Source organism: Corythoichthys intestinalis, chromosome 6, assembly GCF_030265065.1.
Source record: "Corythoichthys intestinalis isolate RoL2023-P3 chromosome 6, ASM3026506v1, whole genome shotgun sequence".
NCBI lineage: Eukaryota > Metazoa > Chordata > Actinopteri > Syngnathiformes > Syngnathidae > Corythoichthys > Corythoichthys intestinalis.
The window spans coordinates 42,284,372-42,293,959 of record NC_080400.1 but is presented as its reverse complement, the minus strand read 5'-3'; the positions used below and the strand labels follow the sequence as shown (position 1 = coordinate 42,293,959).

Genomic DNA, 9,588 nt, shown 5'->3' with positions numbered 1-9,588 from the left:
ACGGTCTGAGTATTTCGTAGGTGTTATGTGGCAGAAATGAAAGAGAGAAGGTGAAGACCGAACTATGATCATGCAAGGAAGGAAGGCAAGAAAGGAAGTGAATGTTCACCAGACAGTGTGCCTTTCAGTTGTGAGCATGCCCAGTGGAGGTTGCGTAGAAATCCAGCCTCTAAATTTGAAGGGAGGCTGCGTGTACTTTTGTTGCCCTTCACTCTCTCTCCTTTCCCTCACTCTCCACCACGCTTCCCTCCCTCGCTCTCTTACTGTTATTTTAATTTTCCCCGGTAGTGTGTTGAGAGCCGTGTGCTATTGCTGAGTGTCAGGATGCGCAATTTACCTTAAGGAAAACACAGCAATAAAAAAGTAAAGCAAGGAGGAGAAGGATAGGAGATGGATAAGAGATAACTTATCTTTAGCATGCTCTTTCTTCTCTCACACTCCATCTTTTTGCAAACGTCTTTCACATTCGAACAACTTCAAGAGGCTGTCAGTAAGAACGTGGAGTTTGAAATCCAAGAGGTGAAGCAAGACTGATGCTGTCTGCTCTGTTGTCCAGGTCAGTAACCAGAAAATCACCAACAATCACTCATATCCATTACCAACTCTTACTGTTAAACTACTTGAAGTACAAATATTATGCAACAGATAGAATAGAACAGACTCCACTTTGTGTTCTCCCAGTCCACAGCATGATGTATTTTCCTGCTTATACATGGTCAGGGAGACCAAACTCAACAAATTTGAACCACGTGTATGTGTTAAGGAGGAAAGTCGGATGTGCAGTGGGTGATCACATGGAGGATTACAACACAGGTTAAAATGCAGGCAAACATTTTGCCTTTTCTGCTAGGATTTTGGTGTGGTTGTTTGTGCTATTTTTCGAAAATATTGCAGGGGCTGTATTATTTGTGTTGTTGTATGGTTGTAATACAGATATGTTACTTGAAGCTGTACAAGTGATAATAGAGCAAGATTTTCCCATAAAGTATTTGTATTATTAAATGTGTTATATTAGTATTGCAGTTCGAGTTGATAATACCTCAGTTGTAACTCTGAGTCTTCTAAATCCATTAATATAATTTTCTGTGGTCATTGTGGCTTTTTTTTTTAATGCCTCTGTTGACTTACCAGAGATTAGCTGGGGGTCACATTAACACAATGGTACATTGAGGTCTCTATGTTGACAAAACTGACACTTCTACAGAACTTTATTTGTCTTCTGTCAGAGAGTCCCTTCAAAGTTTTGCGCCAATAGGTTTCCCAGCATTCCTTGCCACTGACAACTAGATGACAGCATAGGCCTCCTGGGGGCTCATTGTTGGCAGGTTTATTATTTCTTGGATTTCAAAGTGGGCCAATCCACCTAAAGGGAAACAAACAGTTAAGGGTGGATCAAGTTAGAGCACTATGTAGGAGGCTTTGTCTTTGACATGGTCAAACAATGATGACACCTTGGCTTAGACTTCACCATCAGTTGACAATACAGCTCCTACAGACATTGCGCCACGCCTTCCCGTAGGGGGCCGACCCAGGCAGAACGTTGAGTTGACTTTCACTGTGTAAACTCACACATACTGCATACAAGCAGGCAGGAGTGTCTCAAGAGTGATTTAGTCGAAGATTCAAGGTAATTGCTGTATTAAAAAGCACTTTGAAACATTGTGAAAAAAATCAATGGATAAAATTAGTGTAACTTTGGATTGAAATATTTACGTGAAAGGAATGAACTGCCCTTTTTTTTTTGCTTTTAACCACGAATCTAGATTGTTTTACGTTCATATCTATGTAAATTCCGCGATTTAAGCAATTATTCAGAAGAATTTTCAACTTAAAAAGCTCTTTGTTTTGTGACGGCTGCAATGTTGGATTACACAAAACCGTAACTTTTGCTTGCAGTATTTACATAAAATGAACGATAACTGCTTGTTTTTTGCTTTTAACCAGGTCTCTAGACTGTTTTACGTTTATATCTATGGAATTTCTGCGATTTAAGCATTTATTTACAAGAATTTTCAACTTAAAAACCTCTTTGTTTTGTGATGGCCGCCATGTTGGATGTTATATCCCCATACAATAGCGGAAGTCAACCTAAATAAGTTGTGATTCCATACTTTTTTTTTTAAAAAAAGCAAATTTTGCTTTTGTTGAGTAAAATTAAGATGATTCTGCATGCTTTCCTGAAGTATTAAGTTTCTGGTTTGAAAATTGAGTTATTTATTAGCTGTTGAAAACTTGCACTAAATTAAAAAAAAAAAAAAAAAAAAGTTGCTATTTTGGGCAAAAATGTATATGATATGTTAAATATTGCTATTGATCCTGAAAACATAGGTGATTATCTCTGCATTTGGTGATTTTTGTGCATCTAGTGTAAAATTTGAGAATTTTATAGCCATTTTAAATTTTGTTATATTTGTATAAAAAATAATTAATCGAGATTTTATTAGGGAACCACTTTGAATTTTTTGATGTCGCTGCTCATGGAGACTCATATATGCCTAAGGGAGGTGCCTCTTTTGGTTTTAGGTCGTTAGCGGCTTTGGTTTTCAAAATATTTGAATTCTAAGTTTTTGAAATTAGGCCCCCTACGGATCCGCCCCGAGCCCCGTCAACTGATAGTCAAGTCTACAGTGTATCACAAAATTTAAAATTTTTGAAATTAGGCCCCCTACGGATCTGCCCCGAGCCCCGTGTCCCGTAACTGGTAGTCAAGTCTACAGTGTATCACAAAAGTGAGGACACCCGTCGCATTTCTGCTGATATTTAAGTATATCTTTTCATGGGACAACACTGACAAAATGACACTATGTCCAAATTCAGTACTGCTTGTCATTTTCCCTCCAAAATGTCATGTGATATACATATTCAATGAATACAACGTTCTCGCGCCGATGATGTCAGCACTTGCACACGTCACTTTTTTAATTGACAAGCAATGTTATACAATCTTTTAAACTTGTAAAGAACGGCGAATGGACAAGAAAAATTAGAGAAAAATTAAATATACAGAAAAACTGTGAATAAAACTGCAAAATAAAATGTAGTGGGAGGGGAGAAAAGAGGAAGAAAATAAATAAATAAAACGCCATTGCTTGGAGTGGGCGGGCATGTTGTCTTCCGGGCTGAGGAGATGGTTGTCAAGGAAGTGCATCATTGACTGTCGCCCTGTAACACTGCATTGCCCTCTAGGGTATTTTCACGTGGAATTGAGACATCGTTCGATTGGAGACGGAACCAAGACGGAACCATGTAAATGTAAACATGAAATTTGTGGTATTCTTGGAGCGTTACCATGTAAACGGCCCCTAAATATGCAATTCCTGGAGAAATTTTACTGCAAGCGCGTAGAATGATGTGGAATAATATTAAATTAAGGTATTCTTATGTCACTTCCTGCCGATTAGGCATCACTTCCTTTGACTTTATGTCATTTCCTGATCTTGATTTTTTGGCATTTCCGGGTCAATTCCTATTGCTCTTAGTTCTGTACCTGTTAATTTTTTGGCAATTCCTAGTTCTCTACTTGCTAATTTTTTGGCAATTCCTGTACCAACAATAATAGTGCCACAATACCCTGTTTGGGAATAACGAAGCTAATGAATTAAATTTTCCTGTAAGTACCGTTAGTTGCACATGTGGAAGTCTAGGAAGACTATTACAATAATGAGAAATACAACAAACATGTACATTGACTAAATTACTGTTCTCGTTATATTACCGTATATTGAAAACGGATACAATATACAGTTTTATTCATATTCACAAAAATATACTGTGTATTGGCACACTGAACCTCTGTGGCACACAAGATCGACAACTTCTGATGAATGGAAACTCATTTGGAATGAAGCTGTTGCTTAAAAAAAGTCAGCCCCCCAACAAAGAGAATAATTGCTATTTGGACAAGTGAGATTTTCACTTTGTATTCCTCTGTCTCAGCACCTTCTTCATACCTGTCAACCGGAGGCCATTGGCAATCTTACAAATAGTGACGTATGCCCTTAGAAATTGGTGACTAATCTTACAACGTTGTATATAGCGTGCAATATGAAACAAAAATAACACTCAATTTTTAAAATAATATGAATTTCTTGGTAATATTGTAACATATAACCTGGTGCAATCAAAGAACAATCAATATCTTCAGCTACATCATGATTACTTAAATTTAACAGTGACTTTTGTTATAATTGTATGTAGCACTTTTGGTAATTTCTATCATGTCTTGATGACTGCACTTCGTGGCACTTCAGCTCGCAATTCAGTTTGACTTGAAGGTAGTTCGTTAGTGTGTCCAATTATGAATTAAAAAGGTCAGTTGATAAAATTAACTCACCGATGCAATCTCTGAATCAGGGAACATTTCTTTTGTTTATTCTGAGAAGTGATCAGCAATAGTTGCAGGCAAATTGTTTTTGGCAACAAATTTGCAGAATAAAATCTCCACTTTCGTCACTTTTCATTCTGCAGACTTCATTTTTATGACCAGTGTTGTTAATCTTACTTTTAAAAAGTAATTAATTACAGTTACAAATTACTTCTCCCAAAAATTAATTCAGTTAGTAACTCAGTTACCTGAATGTAAGAGTAATTAGTTACTTGGAAATGTAACGAGTGTTACCGTTCATGTTTTTTTTTTTTCATAAAAAAAAAAAAAAAACAACAACAACAAAAAAACATAGTAACCTTTGCTATGTTTGGAAGTCATTTGATGTTGTGAATCAACTGTTAAAGTTGTTAAAATTGCTCCCGTTTTTGCATTAGGTCACTTCTGTCTACTTTCGACGTTTCATCATTTAAAGATAGAGTCAAGTCAAGATTTTGCCGATTTGGGAGTATTTTAGATAAAAAGTTACTTAGGTTCGCTAGGAAGGTTCACTACAACAGAGCCTTTCTGAGAAGTCTACTGCCTTAAGATGGCGGCTGTTTACTAACGCCGCCGAGTCTGTCATTTCGCATGTAGTTCGATATACATGTGATATTTAGACGTAGATTGTAGGCTGTCTGCTAAAGTGAGGAAATATTCGAGCCATCTAGCCTAGCATCGTGTTTGCTACAGCGCCACAACAAACACTCTTCTCTCTCCGTGTTTCTGACTTTTCTCGCGTCATTCAACCAACGTAGTAACGCATAGTTACGCACATTGTCTCGTTGCCGAAAAGGTGCCAAAATCCCAACGGAGCAAAAAAGCATAGTGCACGAAAAACGTACAGATTTTGAACGTACGGCGTACACATTTATAAATCAGTGCTCACTTGTACAATTTACTCTGAAACCGTACAACTTGAGAGGTATGTTCTTTGTAGTTAGTATCATAGAGTTATGAAAAGTCCAAAAATGCTCCGAACGGTAAACAAGCATTTCTAGCAAATTGCTGGTGTCTTGCACCGGGAGACAAGGTTGGATGTGCCACATTTGTTGCATCTCATGCAAAAAAAAGATATGATTCATGATCAAGTGCAAAGTACAATATTTCATTCAAAGGCATTGACATCGGTTCGACGGGTTTTCCGCTATGCCAATCAAATGATAAATCCAACTGCAAGGAAGAAGGGACAGACTACCATGCTTTTTTAGATGGCTGGAGGGAGGGCTCAAGGTCTCACTCGCTTCTTGGTGAAGACACTAACTGAATTGCTACTCTTCCTTTTATTGTGGTCTAGAAAGCAAGGCGGGCAGTTGTAATTCATTTTGAACTTGTTTTTCCGAGCCATAATGCGATATACTGACACTACTGTATCATTGTGATCCACTAGTCGATTGGCATATGTGTTTTGGTTACCTCTGAAGTACATATAATTAAGATCAGGCTTTTGTCGTGGCCCATTAATGACAAGATTTTCTTCTTACAAAGAGTATTACAATTTCAGAGTTTTAGAATCTGAAATGTCCTCAGAACATAAATATAATCCTATTTTGGTAATCAAGTACCACCAAATTGTCATCTATGAGGGAAATGCTATGGCTTATTAGCACAAATGAAACGTTTAAGAACATAGTTTTTTCCTAATTTTGTGATCGCATCAAAACATTTATAATATGTACATATTTATACTTAAAACCAGTATTCATTCCCCAATAATGTCTTTACAACATCTCGGTCTAAGCATTCATGACAGTTGCGAGGGCGAATTTGCAAGAATCTTATGTGGTTCAGCTCATTTCTATGCACTTTTACTCAGGAAAATAAACAATATAGGGCACTTAATGTCTTACTGGAAATACACAATTTCCTTAGTTGGCCAAACTGGAAAAGCGTAAACCATATTATCCATTTATAGGAACTATGATATCATGGTTCTATGAGCATTTAGAGTTTAATTGTGGTGGTGGTGGTTGTGGTATGACTGGGTTTTGAATCTTGAGCGGTGAATGTTTTAAAAGTCTCACTTTGTTAGGTGTTATTTTTGTGATATCTCATTTTCTTCTGCATAAAAATAAAAATCCATTACTAGCATCATTGTAGAGATTTGTGTGAAATCACAGTTATTTCTTCTAAATGAAAGGAAATTATTTTTGGACCTGTCAAATGCTTTTTAAATTTTTTTTTATTGTACATGTCTGTGTTGGAGCTGGGTAAATCAGAACCACAAAGAGAACATTTATTCAAACAACAGGTTTACTCCTCTCTTTCTGTTAAAAGTGTTTCCCATGCATTCTTCCCTGGGTCCCACGAGTGAGGGCCAATCCAAGGCTCCATCAGCCATCACGCAGCAGGCGGCCATGTTTTTTGAAAGGCCCATGAACTTGTTACCTCCCTCGGCCTGCCAGCCTGAATGTCAGCCCCCCTCTTTTTCAAATTTCCCCTTTCTGTGGTCTTTCCTTTCCCAACATTATGGTCGTATTGAAATAATTGGCTTGCATTGAATGCGACTGGGTTCCCAGTGAAACATTTGAATGGAGATATCAAGTCTTGTGCAATGATTTCCCTCTGACCTCCCTTTCAGATTTTGTCCTTTTGCCTCAGTCTGCCACCCTCTGTGGTCGTGACGGGTCATCATTATGACTCTATCTTCTCATTACAATTAAACTACAACCATGGTACATTATCCACAGTGGGTCTGCTAGCCCGGAGCGCTGTCTATAGACTTTTATTTCCCTCTCTGTTGTCTTGGATCCCCAGTTCCAGCCTGTTCAACATGGCACACATTCAAGATAGCGACCTCAAGGGGCTTTTATTCCTCCGGCAGAAGCCAATCACTTTTTTTCCCCTCTTGTCTGCTCTCTGCAGAGTTACAGAGTTTAATGAGCTGGAGAACATAAAGGGAAGCTTATGGTTTGCTGGATGATGGAGAAGCTGTCTTTGTATTTCTTCTAGAGGAGCCACACAAAGGTTCAAGTGATTTTTTTTTTTCCTCCATGGAGGCAAAAGTGATTGAGATGTGAGAAACAGCACCACTGACTCTGGGAGTCAAGGTTTTAGATTTGGAGATTTAAAGGGAGCTCTAGGAGGTTAAGCTGAAGAGGATTTTCGTTGCAATGTACAGAGATATAATCGTGTATTATAATAATCAAACTGATTTACATAGTGATGTACCTCTCTCACCTCTAGCTCTGTGGTTTATTTTAATGACTGCTCTGGATTATTCTCTTACATAAGATAATGTGGGTGTTTTGGAGATGGCACTCGACAGAGTCAAAGGCATCTGAGCGGTCTAGAGGAAGCGTTGATCTGAAGTTGGATGCTGGTGCACAGGTCAGAGTCCATGATAAATATCAGTAGCTATAAGTAAGTTTACTGTCGCAAGTTCTCTTGTGTGACATCAGCAAAGAACTCAGGCAGTCAGGCAGGCCGTATGTTCAGTATGGGTTTCCTTGATGCTTGATCATGACACTTCCTGAGATTGTGGTGGTACTGCTTGGATATGTTTTCCACTGTATTTTCTTAAAATACAAAAGCAAAATTGGAAACAACGTTAACAGGTAAGGGGCTTTCGTGAGTATTTTGTATCATCGTAAAAACTGTATGTTTAATCACTGAACCTCTACTTTGATCCACAACAACAGACAAACATATTGACTGCATGGAGAATTCCATCATCTAGTCGTGCTGCCTGCCTCACAGCCAATGTGAGAGCATTTCTAAATTAATGTATATAATCTGCTGCAAATTTATTCATGCACACTAAGCTTTTGTAATAAACTGTGTCCAATGATTTACGAGTGAACTCAAGCATTTCTCCCTCAAAGTTGATTAAATTTTTTTTATCATGATCATGCCCACTTTGAATTGGAAAACAGACCTTGCTATGTTGCTCGAAGACAGTCAGCTTATACACTCTATTTTTCATTGTGTCTTTGTTAAAGCAGTGCCAGGTGTGGTTGGATCCGACTGCAGGTGCGGCTGGCCTTCTCTTCTGCTTGACTATGTGTGTCTCATTTTACTGAGGACAATCATGAACCCCGGCAACTCCATACCCCACCCAAAACCTGCTCTTGGTTACACTGTGCTCTTAGTCACACTTTACACTCAACTTTTGTCCTTTACTTGTCCTCTGTTACTTTATTCCAGTGTGTGCATTGCTGGATTCATTTTGTGTACTGTTGAACATCACCATTGCAACAAGCAATACCGAAATAGTGTGTAGAGAAAGATTTAAAAAATATTATTATACTTTTTTGTCATTATGACTGAATGATTACAGTCATATAATGTATGCTGCATTCAACAGATAAGACAAACTAAACATAAGACCAAGAATAGTTGGATTAGCTAGGAAATATGTCTGTATAAAACAAAACTGTTATACAGTAGTTAAAGTATGGAGTTTAAGAGCTGTGAGCACATTTGTAGTTAATGGTATTGCACTGATACCATTTTTTTTGGCCCCGATACCGATACCTGGCTGTGCAGTGTGTATATATATATATATATATATATATATATATATATATATATATATATATACACACACACACATACATACATACATATATTAGGGCTGTCAAAATTATCGCTTTAACGGGCGGTAATTAATTCTTTTAATTAATCACGTTAAAATATTTGACGAAATTAACGCCCATGCCTCCCTCAAACAGGTCAAAATGACAGCATAGTGTCATGTCCACTTGTTACTTGTGTTTTTTGTCTCCCTCTGCTGGCGCTTTGGTGCGACTGATTTTATGGGTTTAAGCACCATGAACGTGTGTAATTATTGACATCAACAATGGCGAGCTACTAGTTTATTTTTTGATTGAAAATTTTACAAATTTTATTCAAATGAAAACATTAAGAGGGGTTTTAATATAAAATTTCTATAACTTGTATTAACATCTATCTTTTAAGAACTACAAGTCTTTCTATCAATGGATCGCGTTAACAGAATGTTAATATTAATGCCATCTTGTTGATTTATTGTTATAATAAACAAATACAATACTTATGTACAGTATGTTGAATGCATATATCCATCTTGTGTCTTATCTTTCCATTCCAACAATAATTTACAGAAAAATATGGCATATTTTATAGATGGTTTGAATTGCGATTAATTACGATTAATTTTTAAGCTGTGATTAACTCGATTAAAAATGTTAATCGTTTGACAGCCCTAATATATATATGTACAGGTTTAGTCAAAAGATTACATA

General features: G+C 37.2%; 1 long non-coding RNA gene across 1 annotated transcript in view; it reads left to right on the top strand.

Moving 5' to 3' along the window:
* Positions 1 to 250: 250 nt before the first annotated feature.
* Positions 251 to 9,588, top strand: part of LOC130917038 (uncharacterized) — a 98,040-nt gene continuing 88,702 nt past the window's right edge. The window contains exon 1 of the long non-coding RNA XR_009063408.1: positions 251 to 556. This is a non-coding gene — a long non-coding RNA (uncharacterized LOC130917038). The remainder of the gene's footprint in view (positions 557 to 9,588) is intronic.